This window comes from Tursiops truncatus, chromosome 1, assembly GCF_011762595.2.
Source record: "Tursiops truncatus isolate mTurTru1 chromosome 1, mTurTru1.mat.Y, whole genome shotgun sequence".
NCBI lineage: Eukaryota > Metazoa > Chordata > Mammalia > Artiodactyla > Delphinidae > Tursiops > Tursiops truncatus.
The window spans coordinates 84612818-84627665 of record NC_047034.1 but is presented as its reverse complement, the minus strand read 5'-3'; the positions used below and the strand labels follow the sequence as shown (position 1 = coordinate 84627665).

The following is a 14848-nucleotide window of genomic DNA, read 5'->3' as shown; positions in this document are numbered from 1 at the left end:
CATGAGTCCATTAGCTGGCACCACCACCCGGAGGGAAAAGACCTCACTAATCACACGCCACAGCAGGTGAAAAGACCTGCAGACCAGCAGTGTCCATTTGCTCTCAAATTGAAAACCGTATTTTCAAAATAAATATGCATGGGGTTTCTGTTTGTCATGTTGTTTCTCCTGAAAAGCAGGGAAGCTGGGATATTAATGAGCAACTGTTTTTGATATTTTAGCCCAGGAAAGCTGAAAACACAAGTGCAGCAAAACAAGGCTGGAATGGCCCTTCCCGCGGAGGAGAGAGAGAGGGAAGTTGTTCAGGAAGCCAAGCAAAGGCAATCAGAAATTGAGGACCCATCTCCAAGGGAAAACACAAATAACGCAGTCAGCCTGGGCTGGATCAACTGAATCTAGACGTGGTGGAAGATCAGGTGTGGCAGAGGTATGCTATTTGCTCAGAGTCAAGGAGTCAGCAAGGTTAGATCCTAGGTAGGCCTGCAATTCACCAACCTTGGTTTGGATTGCAAGATGGACAAGAGACAGGGCTGGAGCTTAAGTTTACAACATTCTAGAGGAAGATTTTATACAGTTTTAGAACCTCGTCAGAAAGCAGGCACTGCATTTACTCATTACGGTATTTATGCATCACTTACCGCATAACAAGTGCTATCCAGATCTGGAGGCACAGCAGTGAGGAAGATTTAACGAAGTCTCTATTCTCACGAAGCTTACATTCGAGCTGGAGGAAGGGAATGACAAAACCAGAAAAGATCAGGTGGCAGCTAAGTGCAGAGACCTGAATGGCCAGAAAGAGCTGGCTGTGCAAAGACCTGGAGAGCATTCCAGGGGACAGCAAGTGCAAGGCCCCGTGGAGGTGGGAGCTTGGTCTCTTGGAGGAATGGAGAGGCCAGTGTGGTTGAAGCTCAGTGAGAAAGGAGATGAGTAGTAGAGGAAAAGAATAGGCAGGGACAAGGTAAGGAGATTGGATTTTATTCCAAGTGCAATTATTGATACTTATTTACACGAAAACTGCCATTCCCTCTAGATTACAAACTTCAAGAGAGCAGAGGCTATATCTGTCTTGCTTACTCCATACCTAATTTGCATTCCAGGGCATGTACTGCCTGCCTTTTTTTTCTTTCTCCTCCCTCCCCTCCTTCCTTCCTTCCTCCTCCTCCTTCTTCTTCCTCCTACTATTACGGGTATATAAGATTTCTCCCCCACCCCCAACTAAGTTGTGAAATATTTGATGGCTTGAGTCTGGTCCTCTTCTTCTGACCTTTCTATAGTGTGGTGGGCCAGCCTCCAAGATGACCTCCAGTAATCCTTGCTTTCTTGCATGGTCCTCTTTCACACTGAATCAGGTCTGTCACTGTGTGACTAGTAAATAAGTAGGAAGGATAGTGTATGACATTCAAGGCTAGGCTGTAAAAGTCACTGCAGCATCTGACTTGGTCTCTTGGTTTCTTGCCTGGGGGGAGGCCAGCTGCCATGCCATGAGGGCACTCAAGCAGTGACATGGAGAGACCCACATGGAGAAGAACTGAGCCCCCTGACCTGAACCAGCAGCAGTTTGGCAGTCAGGTGAGTGAGCACCTTGGAAATGAATCCTCCTGCCCCAGCCAAGCCTTCAGATGATTGTAGCCCCAGCTGACGTATGACTGCAACCACATGAGAGACCCTGGGCCAGAACTGCCCCCTGCGTCCTTCCCAAATTCCTGACCAACAGAAACTGTGAGAGATAATAAATGATTGTTTTTTTTTTTTAAGCCATTAAACTTTGGGTGACTTCTTAGGCAGTATTAGATAACCAGGGGGCATAGCATAAGGTCATGCACAAAGTGGCGGGGTGAAAACACAGCTATGAGGAGAGCCCTTTTTCTGTGGGACAGAGGGTCAGGGAGCACCTGAAACAAGGGGAGGGCTAATGCTATGCCTGAGGGCATCTAAGAGTCAGGTCTGAAAGAAGGGACCACTGATGAGACCATCCAAGAATAAATGTGGAGGGCAGAATTTTTCAGCTATTATCTCCTGCAGAGAAGACCAAAGCCAGGAGATCCAACCAAATTATATCTGCAAGAATCTAGAACCTGTGTAACTTCCCCAGGTTTGTTATTTTTGTTACCCTGGTCTATTTTGCAGAGTGAAAAGCTCTTGAGTGTTTGTTTAGGGTAACACATCACAAAGAGTCAGGGAGAGGGGTGGGAGGAGGCAGCTACCAGGAGGGGAGTGAGGCCCTGGGACCTGCTGAGGGAATCAAGTCAGGACAGAAGGCTGACTGGGCCTGAGTCACGCCCCCGGGGCTTCATAGTTGAAAGTCCACTGCACATGCATGTTGCACAGAGTGAAAACATTTCGGTAACATCCTGGGGCATAGGCACAGCCGTTTCCAAATCTGCCCTCTTCCTAAGACTCTTTGCCTTTATCAGAGCTGGCACCTCGCAGGTGGAAATGTGGAGTCATCTCAGTTAGCTGTGTGAGGCATATGCCCAGCAAATTATTTATCCTCAAACAACCCCCTCCTGACAACTTTGTCTGGCTGCTTATTTGTGTAATTAATTTACGTCGTTCAGTTGAAGTCTGTTGAATTATTTCAAAATAAGTTTTATCTGGAACTCCCATATATGAAACCAATAAAAGCAGTGCTGTTGGGAGACGCAAGAGGGAAGAGATATGGGAACATATGTATATGTATAACTGACTCACAGTGTTATAAAGCAGAAACCAACACACCATTGTAAAGCAATTATACTCCAATAAAGATGTAAAAAAAAAAAAAAAGCAGTGCTGTTGCAGTTAAGGCAGGATTGGGAGAGGGTGCTGGACCCTGCCTCCCCTCAGCTTCCCCTCGCTTCCCAGGAGCCCTAATGTTCTCAAGATCATAGCTTGAAAGTCACAGATCAAGGGTATTCTAGAGTCTGCCACAAGGTTTTATAATGATCTGACATTTGTGATTACTTATGCTGCTCTTTTCTTCCATGACTGAAAATAAATAGATTAATCTTCCTCAGATACCACCTTATCACATACTTCCCATGCCTAACACCTCTTGTGCGGTCCTGCTTCTCAGAAGTTAAAGTGCAAGCTGTTTTCTCGGTGTTGTCTCTGCTCCTGGTAACTAACCCCCTCTCCAGTCACACTCCCTCTTCACAGTCCCCGTGTGTCCTCCCTTCAGGCCCGGTGTTTGCATCTCCTCCACTGGAACACCATCTCCTCCCCCATCCACATGGGCACTGCTTAGACGCCACTTCCTGGGGACTTCTCTGCACTCCCCCCCACAAAGGATTTCCTTCATCTGTTTTCCTTTGGTAAACACTATCTGGACCAGCTGATGACCCTTCAAATTACTATGGATCAAAAGTCACAGAAACATGAGGGTTGCCAGGAACCTGAGGGATGGTCTATTTCAAGCCCTTATTTCATGGATCAAGAGAATAAAGCCCAAGAGCTGAAGTAACTTGTTCAAGGCCACACAGCTAGTTAGTGCCAAAGTCACACAGAGAGTCCAGTTCTTCAGGCTAGGTTCAATACTTTGGGAGCCTTTGAAGGCAGAGACTGTGTTTCATATTTCCTTGAATTCCTTCATGTAGTAGGCGTTCAATTAATATTTGTGACAGTGTTGATTGATTGGTGGTTGAGGACTTCTCTTCACCTTAGCGGTTAATCAGAAGCCAAGGCTGAGGATGAAGTCTCAGAGGCAGCAGCTGCAGAAGACAGGGTTTGTTACCCAAACTACAAGTGCCACATCCTGCATCTGGAGGGCAAGCGTAAAAGAAGGGCAAAGAAGCATCCCTGACCCTGAAACTGTGTTTCTCTGAATGTTAACCTTCTGGTCTGTGAAATCAGGATAGTATGAGGATTGGGAAAATGTATGTAAAGTACCTGGCACACCTAGGGACTCAGTAAATGTTTGCTGTTTTAAAAAAATCACATTACTCTTATTTCTAACATTTTATTGCAAAATTTTTCAAACACATAGCAAAGTGGAAAGAATTTTACAGGGAACAGCTGTCTACCAGCCACCTAAATTCTACAATTAACAACTTACTAAAATTGCTTTCTCACACATTTATCCATCTATCCATCCATGAATCTATTTTATTTTAGTGGTGCATTTCAGTGTAATTTGCAGACATCAGAACACTTTCCCCTAATTACTTCAGCATGCATATCATTAACTAGATTTCAATCTTCGTTTAGTTTTTTCATTTGAGGTAAAATTTAGATACAATGGAATACACAAATCTTAAGGGTACTTTCACCGAGTTTTGACAAATGCAAGTGCCTGTGTAATCCAAACTCCCATCAAGATGTAGAGAACACTTCCGTCACCACAGAAAGTTCCCTCACATCCCTTCCCGTTTCATCTCTCCCCCGACCCATAAGGGCCACCATTGTTTGGATTTTTTTCCCACCCTTAATGACCTATTAGAGAGCATCATATAAATGGAATTATATAGTATGTACTCTTTTACGTAAGGCTCCTTTCACTCAGCATAATGTTTTTGAAACCCATCCATGATGGTGTGTGACTAGTGGTCCATCTTTTTTGTTGCTGAATAGTATTCAATTGTATGAATACACTACCATTTTTTTGTCCACTATCCTGCTATGAATTTTTTAAATATTCTGCTATGAATTTTTTTACGTTTATTTATTTACTTTTCTTTCTTATTAGTCATCCATTTTATACACATCAGTGTATACATGTCAATCCCAATCTCCCAATTCATCCCACCACCATTCCCCCCCACTGCCTTGTTGTCCATACGTTTGTTCTCTACATCTGTGTCTCAATTTCTGTTATCAAAATGGTTCATCTGTACCATTTTCTAGGTTCCACATATATGCGTTAATATACGATATTTGTTTTTCTCTTTCTTACTTACTTCACTCTGTATGATAGTTTCTGGATGCATCCACGTCTCTACAAATGACCCAATTTCATTACCTTTTATGGCTGAGTAATATTCCATTGTGTCTATGTACCACATCTTCTTTATCCATTTGTCTGTCGATGGGGGTTTAGGTTGCTTCCATGACGTGGCTATTGTAAATAGTGCTGCAATGAACATTGGGGTGCATGGGTCTTTTTGAATTATGGTTTTCTCTGGGTATATGCCCAGTAGTGGGATTGCTGGATCATATGGTAATTCTATTTTTAGTTTTTTAAGGAACCTCCATACTGTTCTCCATAGTGGCTGTATCAATTTACATCCCCACAAACAGTGCAAGAGGGTTCCCTTTTCTCCACACCCTCTCCAACATTTGTTGTTTGTACATTTTCTGATGATGCCCATTCTAACTGGTGTGAGGTGATACCTCACTGTAGTTTTGATTTGCATTTCTCTAATAATTAGTGATGTTGAGCAGCTTTTCATGTGCTTCTTGGCCATCTGTATGTCTTCTCTGGAGAAATGTCTTTTAGGTCTTCTGCCCATTTTTGGATTGGGTTGTTTGTTTCTTTAATATTGAGCTGTATGAGCTGTCTATATATTTTGGCAATTAATCCTTTGTCCAATGATTCGTTTGCAAATATTTTCTCTGATTCTGAGGGCTGTCTTTTCGTCTTGTTTATGGTTTCCTTTGCTGTGCAAAAGCTTTGAAGTTTCATTAGGTCCCATTTGTTTATTTTTGTTTTAATTTCCATTACTCTAGGAGGTGGATCAAAAAAGATCTTGCTGTGATTTATGGCAAAGAGTGTCCTTCCTATGTTTTCCTCTAAGAGTTTGAAAGTGTCTGGTCTTACATTTAGGTCTCTAATCCATTTTGAGTTTATTTTTGTGTATGGTGTTAGGGAGTGTTCTACTTTCATTCTTTTACATGTAGCTGTCCAGTTTTCCCAGCACTACTTATTGAAGAGATTGTCTTTTCTGCATTGTATATCCTTGCCTCCTTTGTCGTAAATTAGTTGACCATAGGTCTGTGGGTTTATCTCTGGGCTTTCTATCCTGTTCCATTGATCTATATTTCTGTTTTTGTGCCAGTACCATATTGTCTTGATTACTGTAGCTTTGTAGTATAGTCTGAAGTCAGGGAGTCTGATTCCTCCAGCTCCATTTTTTTCCCTCAAGACTGCTTTGGCTATTCGGGGTCTTTTTTTTTTTTTTTTTGCAGTACGCAGGCCTTTCACTGTTGTGGCCTCTCCCGTTGCGGAGCACAGGCTCTGGACGCACAAGGCTCAGCGGCCATGGCTCACGGGCCTAGCTGCTCCGTGGCATGTGAGATCTTCCTGGACCGGGGCATGAACCCATGTCCCCTGCATCGGCAGGTAGACTCTCAACCACTGCGCCACCAGGGAAGCCCTATTCGGGGTTTTTTATGCCTCCATACAAATTTTAAGATTTTTTGTTCTAGTTCTGTAAAAAATGCCATTGGTAATTTGATAGGGATTGCATTGAATCTGTAGATTGCTTTGGGTAGTATAGTCATTTTTACAATATTGATTCTTCCAATCCAAGAACATGGTATATCTCCCCATCTGTTGGTATCATCTTTAATTTTTTTCATCAGTGTCTTATAGTTTTCTGCATACAGGTCTTTTGTCTCCCTAGGTAGATTTATTCCTAGGTATTTTATTCTTTTTGTTGCAATGGTAAATTGGAGTGTTTCCTTAATTTCTCTTTCAGATTTTTCATCATTAGTATATAGGAATGCCAGAGACTTCTGTGCATTAATTTTGTATCCTGCAATTTTACCAAATTCATTGATTAGCTCTAGTAGTTTTCTGGTGGCATCTTTAGGTTTCTCTATGTATAGTGTCATGTCATATGCAAACAGTGACAGTTTTACTTCTTTTCCAATTTGTATTCCTTTTTTTGCTTTTTCTTCTCTGATTGCCATGGCTAGGTCTTCCAAAACTATGTTGAATAATAGTGGTGAGAATGGACGTCCTTGTCTTATTCCTGATCTTAGAGGAAATGCTTTCAGTTTTTCACTGTTGAGAATGATGTTTGCTGTGGGTTTGTCGTATATGGCCTTTATTATGTCGAGGTAGGTTCCCTCTATGCCCACTTTCTGGAGAGTTTTTATCATAAATGAGTGTTGAATTTTGTCAAAAGCGTTTTCTGCATCTATTGAGATGATCATATGGTTTTCATTCTCCGATTTGTTAATATGGTGTATCACATTGATTGATTTGCATATACTGAAGAATCCTTGCATCCCTGGGATAAATCCCACTTGATCATGGTGTATGATCCTTTTAATGTGTTGTTGGATTCTGTTTGCTAGTATTTTGTTGAGGATTTTTCAATCTATATTCATCAGTGATGTTGGTCTGTAATTTTCCTTTTTGTAGTATCTTTGTCTGGTTTTGGTATCAGGGTGATGGTGGCCTCAGAGAATGAGTTTGGGAGGTTCCCTTCCTCTGCAATTTTTTGGAAGAGTTTGAGAAGGATGGGTGTTAGCTCTTCTCTAAATGTTTTATAGAATTCACCTGTGAAGCCATTTGGTCCTGGACTTCTGTTTGTTGGAAGATTTTTAATACAGTTTCAATTTCATTACTTGTGATTGGTCTGTTCATATTTTCTATTTCTACCTGGGTCAGTTTGGAAGGTTATACCTTTCTAAGAATTTGTCCATTTCTTCCAGGTTGTCCATTTTATAGGCATAGAGTTGCTTGTAGTAGTCTCTTAGGATGCTTTGTATTTCTGCCGTGTCTGTTGTAACTTCTCCTTTTTCATTTCTAATTTTATTGACTTGAGTCCTCTCCCTGTTTTTCTTGATGAGTCTGGCTAATGGTTTATCAATTTTGTTTATCTTCTCAAAGAACCAGCTTTGAGTTTTATTGATCTTTGCTATTGTTTTCTTTGTTTCTCTTTCATTTATTTCTGCTCTGATCTTTATGATTTCTTTCCTTTTGCTAACTTTGGGTTTTGTTTGTTCTTCTTTTTCTAGTTCCTTTAGGTGTACGGTTAGATTGTTTATTTGAGATTTTTCTTGTTTCTTGAGGTAGGCTTGTATAGCTATAAACTTCCCTCTTAGAACTGCTTTTGCTACATCCCATAGGTTTTGGATTGTCCTGTTTTCATTGTCATTTGTCCCTAGGTATTTTTTGATTTCCCCTTTGATTTCTTCAGTGGTTTCTTGGTAATTTAGCAACATATTGTTTAGACTCCATGTGTTTGTGTTTTTTATGTTTTTTTCCCTTTAATTGATTTCTAATCTCATGGCATTGTGGTCAGAAAAGATGCTTGATATGATTTCAATTTGCTTAAATTTACTGAGGCTTAATTTGTGACCCAAGATGTGATCTATCCTAGAGAATGTTCCTGCACACTTGAGAAGAAAGTGTAATCTGCTGTTTTTGGATGGAATGTCCTATAAATATCAATTAAATGTATCTGGTCTATTGTGTCATTTAAAGCTTCTGTTTCCTTATTAATTTTCTGTTTGGATAATCTGTCCATTGGTATAAGTGAGGTGTTAAGGTCCCCCACTGTTGTTGTGTGACTGTTGATTTCCTCTTTTAGAGCTGTTAGCAGTTGCCTTATGTATTGAGGTGCTCCTATGTTGGGTGCATATATATTTATAATTGTTATATCTTCTTCTTGGATTGATCCCTTGATCATTATGTAGTGTCCTTCCTTGTCTCTTGTAACATTCTTTATTTTAAAGTCTATTTTATCTGATATGAGTATTGCTACTCCAGCTTTCTTTTGATTTCCATTTGCATGGAATATCTTTTTCCATCCCCTCACTTTCAGTCTGTATGTGTCCCTAGGTCTGAAGTGGGTCTCTTGTAGACAGCATATATACGGGCCTTGTTTTTGTGTCCATTCAGCGAGCCTGTATCTTTTAGTTGGAGCATTTAATCCATTCACGTTTAAGGTAATTTTTTTTTTTTTTTGCGTTACGCAGTCCTCTCACTGCTGTGGCCTCTCCCGTTGCAGAGCACAGGCTCCGGACGCGCAGGCTCAGGGGCCATGGCTCACGGGCCTAGCCGCTCCAAGGCACGTGTGATCTTCCTGGACTGGGGCACAAACCCACGTCCCCTGCATCGGCAGGAGGACTCTCAACCACTGCGCCACCAGGGAAGCCTGGTAATTATTGATATGTATGTTCCTATGACCATTTTCTTAATCGTTATGGGTTTCATTTTGTATGGTCTTTTCTTTTCTTGTGTTTCCCACTTAGAGAAGTTCCTTTAGCATTTGCTGTAGAGCTGGTTTGGTGGTGCTGAATTCTCTTAGCTTTTGCTTGTCTGTAAAGCTTTTGATTTCTCCATTGAATCTGAATGAGATCCTTGCTGGGTAGAGTAATCTTGGTTGTAGGTTCTTCCCTTTCATCACTTTAAGTATATGATGCCACTGCCTTCTGGCTTGTAGCGTTTCTGCTGAGAAATCAGCTGTTAACCTTATGGGAATTCCCTTGTATGTAATTTGTCATTTTTCCCTTGCTGCTTTCAATAATTTTTCTTTGTCTTTTATTTTTGCCAATATGATTACTATGTGTCTCAGTGTGTTTCTCCTTGGGTTTATGCTGTATGGGACCCTCTGCACTTCCTGGACTTGGGTGGCCATTTCCTTTCCCATGTTAGGGAAGTTTTTGACTATCATCTCTTCAAATATTTTCTCGGGTCCTTTCTCTCTCTCTTCTCTTTCTGGGACCCCTATAATGCGAATGTGGCTGCGTTTAATGTTTTCCCAGAAGTCTCTTAGGCTGTCTTCATTTCTTTTCATTCTTTTTTCTTTATTCTGTTCCACAGCAGTGAATCCCACCATTCTGTCTTCCAGGTCACTTATCTGTTCTTCTGCCTCAGTTATTCTGCTATTGATTCCTTCTAGTGTGTTTTTCATTTCAGTTTTTGTATTGTTCATCTCTGTTTGTTTGTTCTTTAATTCTTCCAGATCTTTGTTAAACATTTCTTGCATCTTCTCGATCTTTGCCTCCATTCTTTTTCCGAGGTCCTGGGTCATCTTCACTATCATTATTCTGTGTTCTTTTTTCTGGTAGATTGCCTATTTCCATTTCTTTTAGTTGTTTTTCTGGGGTTTTATCTTGTTCCTTGATCTGGTCCATAGCCCTCTGCCTTTTCATCTTGTCTATCTTTCTGTGAATGTGGGTTTTGTTCCACAGGCTGCAGGATTGTAGTTCTTCTTGCTTCTGCTCTATGAAGTTTTAAAAAATGCTAGTTAGCTCCCTTCCTTCCTTATGGTGGCTCATCATCAACAAAATCAACCACCACAAAACTCAGCTTGAAGGGAATTGGCATTTCTGAGATAGAAAAGGCCCTGGGCCAGTGGGAGAAAATGCTTCTCACAATGAGTCTTCAGCTAGTTCTTTCCTGGCTTAAGTCAGCACATGGATGGAGCATCATTCTAGTGGAAGATTCTATTTTAATTTCCTCCCAGGAGATCTCTCACCCTGTCTTCTTCTTATTCAGTGCATTTTTCCTAGCTGCCTCCACCGTGAAATACGTTGGAGCCTATTAAGAGCATTCTGCCTCCTCATCAGTGATATTTATGACTATGGAAATATTTATGATGCATGGAGAGGGCTTGGGTCAGAGAGGAGTCCGAGCTTTTACTGTCCTTGTAAATGGGATTTGTCTCCTGCTTGCTTTGTCAGGCTTGTAAAAAGGAGTGCGCATCATATAGTTTCAGGGTTGCTTTTTTTCTTTCTTCTAACCTTTGCATTCAAGCTGTGGATTAAACGCTTTTTTATTACTGACCTCCGTGCTTGGAATGAAGGAGGCGTTTTGGTTTTCTGGACTCTTTGGTAGCGTTACCTCCTTTTTCTGAGCTTGCCCTCAAATGCCCTGTCCAGGCTAGAGGTATAATGTTCTATGGTAGACATTTTAAATCCAATGACAGAAATCCTGCATTCTGTAAGAGGCTCAAGAGCTTCTGAAATCCATCTAAATGCCTCTGCACAAATAAGAAAGAGTCAGAGTTGTTTCATGTTTTGGGAAACTTGCTAGGGAAGCAGTCCTTTCACTGCAAAATATCCTTTTTTTTTTCTTTTACCCTCCCTGCATGCCATCATTCCTGTCTTCCAGGAATGTCCATTTCCTGACCAAGTCTAAGGCCTCACCTGCATCCCATGCTCTCCTACTCAGACCTAGCTTGCCTCCATCTTCCAACACTCCATTGCAAATGGTTCTTCCACCTCTGCCCACAATCTGTTTCTATCTCTCCTATATATTCAGATATAGTTTATAAAAACAAATGTACATATGATGACACATTTTTAAACTTTTTAATTTAATTTAATTTTTAAAAACATGTTCTGGGTCATGTTAAGCCTTAGTCTCATTATTTTAGAGACTTACAGTTTCATTTTTTTTCCCATTTATTTATTTATTTAGTTATGGCTCCATTGGATCTTTGTTGCTGTGCACAGCTTTCTCTAGTTGCAGTGAGTGGGGGCTACTCTTCGACACAGTGTGCGGGCTTCTCATTGCGGGAGCTTCTCATCGCGGTGTCTTCTCATTGCGGAGCAGGGGCTCCAGGCATGTGGGCTTCAGTAGCTGTGGCTCATGGGCTCTAGAGCGCAGGCTCAGTAGTCATGGCACACGGACTTAGTGGCTCTGTGGCATGTGGGATCCTCCTGGACGAGGGATGGAACCCGCGTCGCCTGCATTGGCTGGCAGATTCTTAACCACTGGACCACCAGGGAAGTCTTTGATTACACATTTTTATGAACAGATATATTTATGGAATGCCTCCTTTGTGCCAAGCTGCCCTTTCCTGTGACTGCCCTCTCTTCCCTTCCCTTATCTAATTCTTGAAACTGCACTCGCTGCCTTGGTTTCCTCATTCGTTGGCTCCTTGTAGTGTGGTCCACCCTCACTACTGTACCATGAGGGCCCCGAAGGCACCTTCAACTTCTCAGTTGACATATGGATCAGCCCCTCCTCACTCCCGCCTCCTCTGGTCCCGGTGACCAGTCCCCTCCCCATCGACCTGAGTCAGCAACATTCCCATGACCTCCCACAAGCCTATTATTCTGTCTTTTCCTTTGTTGCGCTGTATATTTCCTCCCACATCCCGAAGGTGGGCGTTCTTCAAAGCAATGTTACACCTTCTCCCACCAGTATCAGCTCTCCCTTGGGCAGCTGCATCCCAAATCTGTGACTGGCTCCAACCTCCTCTCTCATCCTCAGCCCCACATTCCACGTTGATTGTTAGATGCCTCTTCCTGAGTCACCTTACACCTAAACTCCACCTTAAAGAGGTATAAAATGTGGGTTCTGCCCTCTGGGAGCTTATAATTTAGTTGGAGACACACAGGCAGACTTTGAAATGTTCTGTAACAAACCCTGAGATTTAATTAATATGAAAGGTGATGATATAACGAGTCACGCCACATGTGAAGTCAGTGTCTGTGGACTTATCAGTGCTTAGGGCCAACGAAGACATTTCTTGGGCCCAGGGAGTGTCTCACAAGAATACTATAAATGTATGACTGAGGAGTTGCTGGAAATAGTCATGATGCTGAAGAGACGCCTCTGCGGGAGGCAAGACTGAAAAGATTTGTAGCCGGGAAGCCTGCAGCCTAATCAGTGGTGCTCTGTCTTATCTGGGGGAAGACTGTCAACAGATGATGGGAGTTCAGTCGGTTGGTCTGTTGGTCAACGAAAAGCTACCCAGTAACTACTATGTCCCGGGCACTGGGCTGGGCGCTGGAATAAAGCGCGAACAGTGCACTGTCCCTGCGCCCAGGTCGGGGAGGGGGCAACAGGCAAAATTACTGGAGACATAGACACATACATCCAGACAGACATAAAGAAGATTACAGGTCATCAGGGAGCCTAGAAGATGGTGAGTCTGAGAACAACGATTGGGCAGGTGTAGTCAGCCTTCTCAGTGGAGGCAGAAGGGGTTCTTGGTCACTGGTCACTTGATAACTGGCTCTTCAGGTCTCCCCAGCACTGGAGGAAGACCACAGGGGCTGAACGGGGCAGGGCTCAGTGCTCGGGAAGTCAGAGCCAGGAATCAGAGCCAAACTCCAGGCTTCGGGCAGGAGCAGGACTTGGCCTGGGGCAAGGGGCGCAGGAAGATGCTGGTTGGTCATCAGGAAAAGGGCTGAGGGTGCGGTCTTGGTCTTACTGGCTGTTGGGCTTGTGGGGGCGTGGTCTGACTTAAAAGAACTTACCAAGTTGTGGATGAGGCGTGGGGGAACCACAGGGATGTTGGGGTGATTCCGCAGCTGGTCAGTGGAGCTGTAACCTCCTTAAGTCCTAAGTGAAGGGAAGGGAAGTGAATACCGAAACCAGGAAGGGGAAGAGTAGAGATGAGAAGGCTGTCTCGAGAGAGACTGAAGGGCATAACTAGTCTGGGTCCTCCTCTCAGGGAGGCCACCAGGAATAAATACTGTGACCTTTCTCCCCTGCCCTCCAGTCTTCTGTCAGCTCCCATTGGCCGAGCCCAGTGAGAAGTCAAGAGAACAGAGAGCAAGGTCCGAGGGGTGAACAGAAGATATGCAGCACAGGATGACCGCAGAACACAGGCAGTCCTGCTACTGGAAAGAAACCCTCCACTGTAAACAAGAAGCCTGTCTCCCATGAGATTGGCTAGCTTCCTAAAGGAAGAGGAACTAGGAACCAGCCTGGCACCGGCCCCCAATATGATTCTTTTACCTTGTCCAGCTAACTGCATCAGGTACCACAACCTTCCTCTAGGGATCTGTCTGCCTCTCCGCATCCCCACTGCCACTACCTCTGGCCACCACCTTCTCTTGCATTTCTCTAACAGCCTCGTGCCTGGACTTCCTGCCTCTGCCCCTATCCAGTCTTCTCTCCACCTGGCAACCAAATCTTTCTCACGTGCTGATCTGAGCATGTCACTTCCTTTCCTAAAACCACCTTACCAACATAAAGTCCAAACATCTTACCAGGGCTTATGAGGCTTTTTCATGGTCTGGCTCTGGTTTACATGTCTGGCCTCATTCCTTGCCAGTTCTACCTCTCCACCTTCCCTCAGCCAAACTTTCCTTCTTAAATCCAGCTCACTGTGGTCTAACCATACAGAACTGCTTTCTGATCTCTCTCTAATCCTAGGGCCTTTGCACATGCTGTTTCTTCTGAAAGTCAGAAAGTCTATTCTAACCTGACTAACTTCCGCTTATTCCTCATCCGTCCATTGCTGCTGCCCTTGGCAAGGGTTCAGTGCCTCTCCTTCATGTTCCCATAGCACCCTGGCCCTGCACACATTGTAATATTTATTTTAAAAATTAATTTGATACTTACTGAATACCTGTCATGCACCAGGCCCTTACCACCCCAGGGCCTTTACTCACGCTGTTCTTTCCGCTTGCCATGTTCTTTTATTATTCTTCATCTGACCAACTCTTACCCTTTCAGTCTCAGCTAAAATATTTTCTCTGAGAAGTTTTGCCCCCTTATTCTCTCCTGCAGCATGCCGTATGATTTAGTTTATTTGATACCGGTGTCTCCCTCTCCACACCTAGGAAGGTGCAAGATCTGCTTCATCTACTACTGTGTGCCCATCCCTAGCTCAGAACCTGGTATTCAGTGATCACATATATGATGAGCAGGGGGAGGCAATTGAGTTTTCCCATGAGACCATCACAAGGAGTAAACCATGACCGTACGCTCCAGGGGTGTAGGAGGGGCCTGAAACTTAGACAATTTGAAGGGCCCTCTTTAAGAGAAATACAAAATTACAAAAGCAAAATTAGGTGTGAAAGTGGATCTTTATTTAGATTGAGAAAAGAAATAATAAATTGTAAGACTTTTAAAGCTGAAAATGTTCACAAATATCACAAGATACAGAAAAATAATACAATGTTTTTTATTAATTAACCGCCTAGCACACTGCTGTAATACTTTCTTCCGCTGCATTTTTTGTCGAATACTCTTTTATCACTTCTTTATATAACAACAGTTTTGTGATAT

The 14848-nt window shown here is 42.9% G+C and overlaps 1 long non-coding RNA gene across 2 annotated transcripts; it reads left to right on the top strand.

Annotated features, from left to right (window-relative positions):
* The first annotated feature begins 220 nt into the window (after positions 1-220).
* On the top strand, positions 221-14623 carry LOC141279443 (uncharacterized). Of its 2 annotated transcripts, none has more exons than XR_012333700.1 (3): positions 221-427; positions 1472-1569; positions 13332-14623. It is a non-coding gene; the product is annotated as an uncharacterized lncRNA (long non-coding RNA). The 2 variants fall into 2 exon arrangements; XR_012333701.1 differs by having other exon boundaries at positions 1467-1569.
* The last annotated feature ends 225 nt before the right edge of the window (positions 14624-14848 follow it).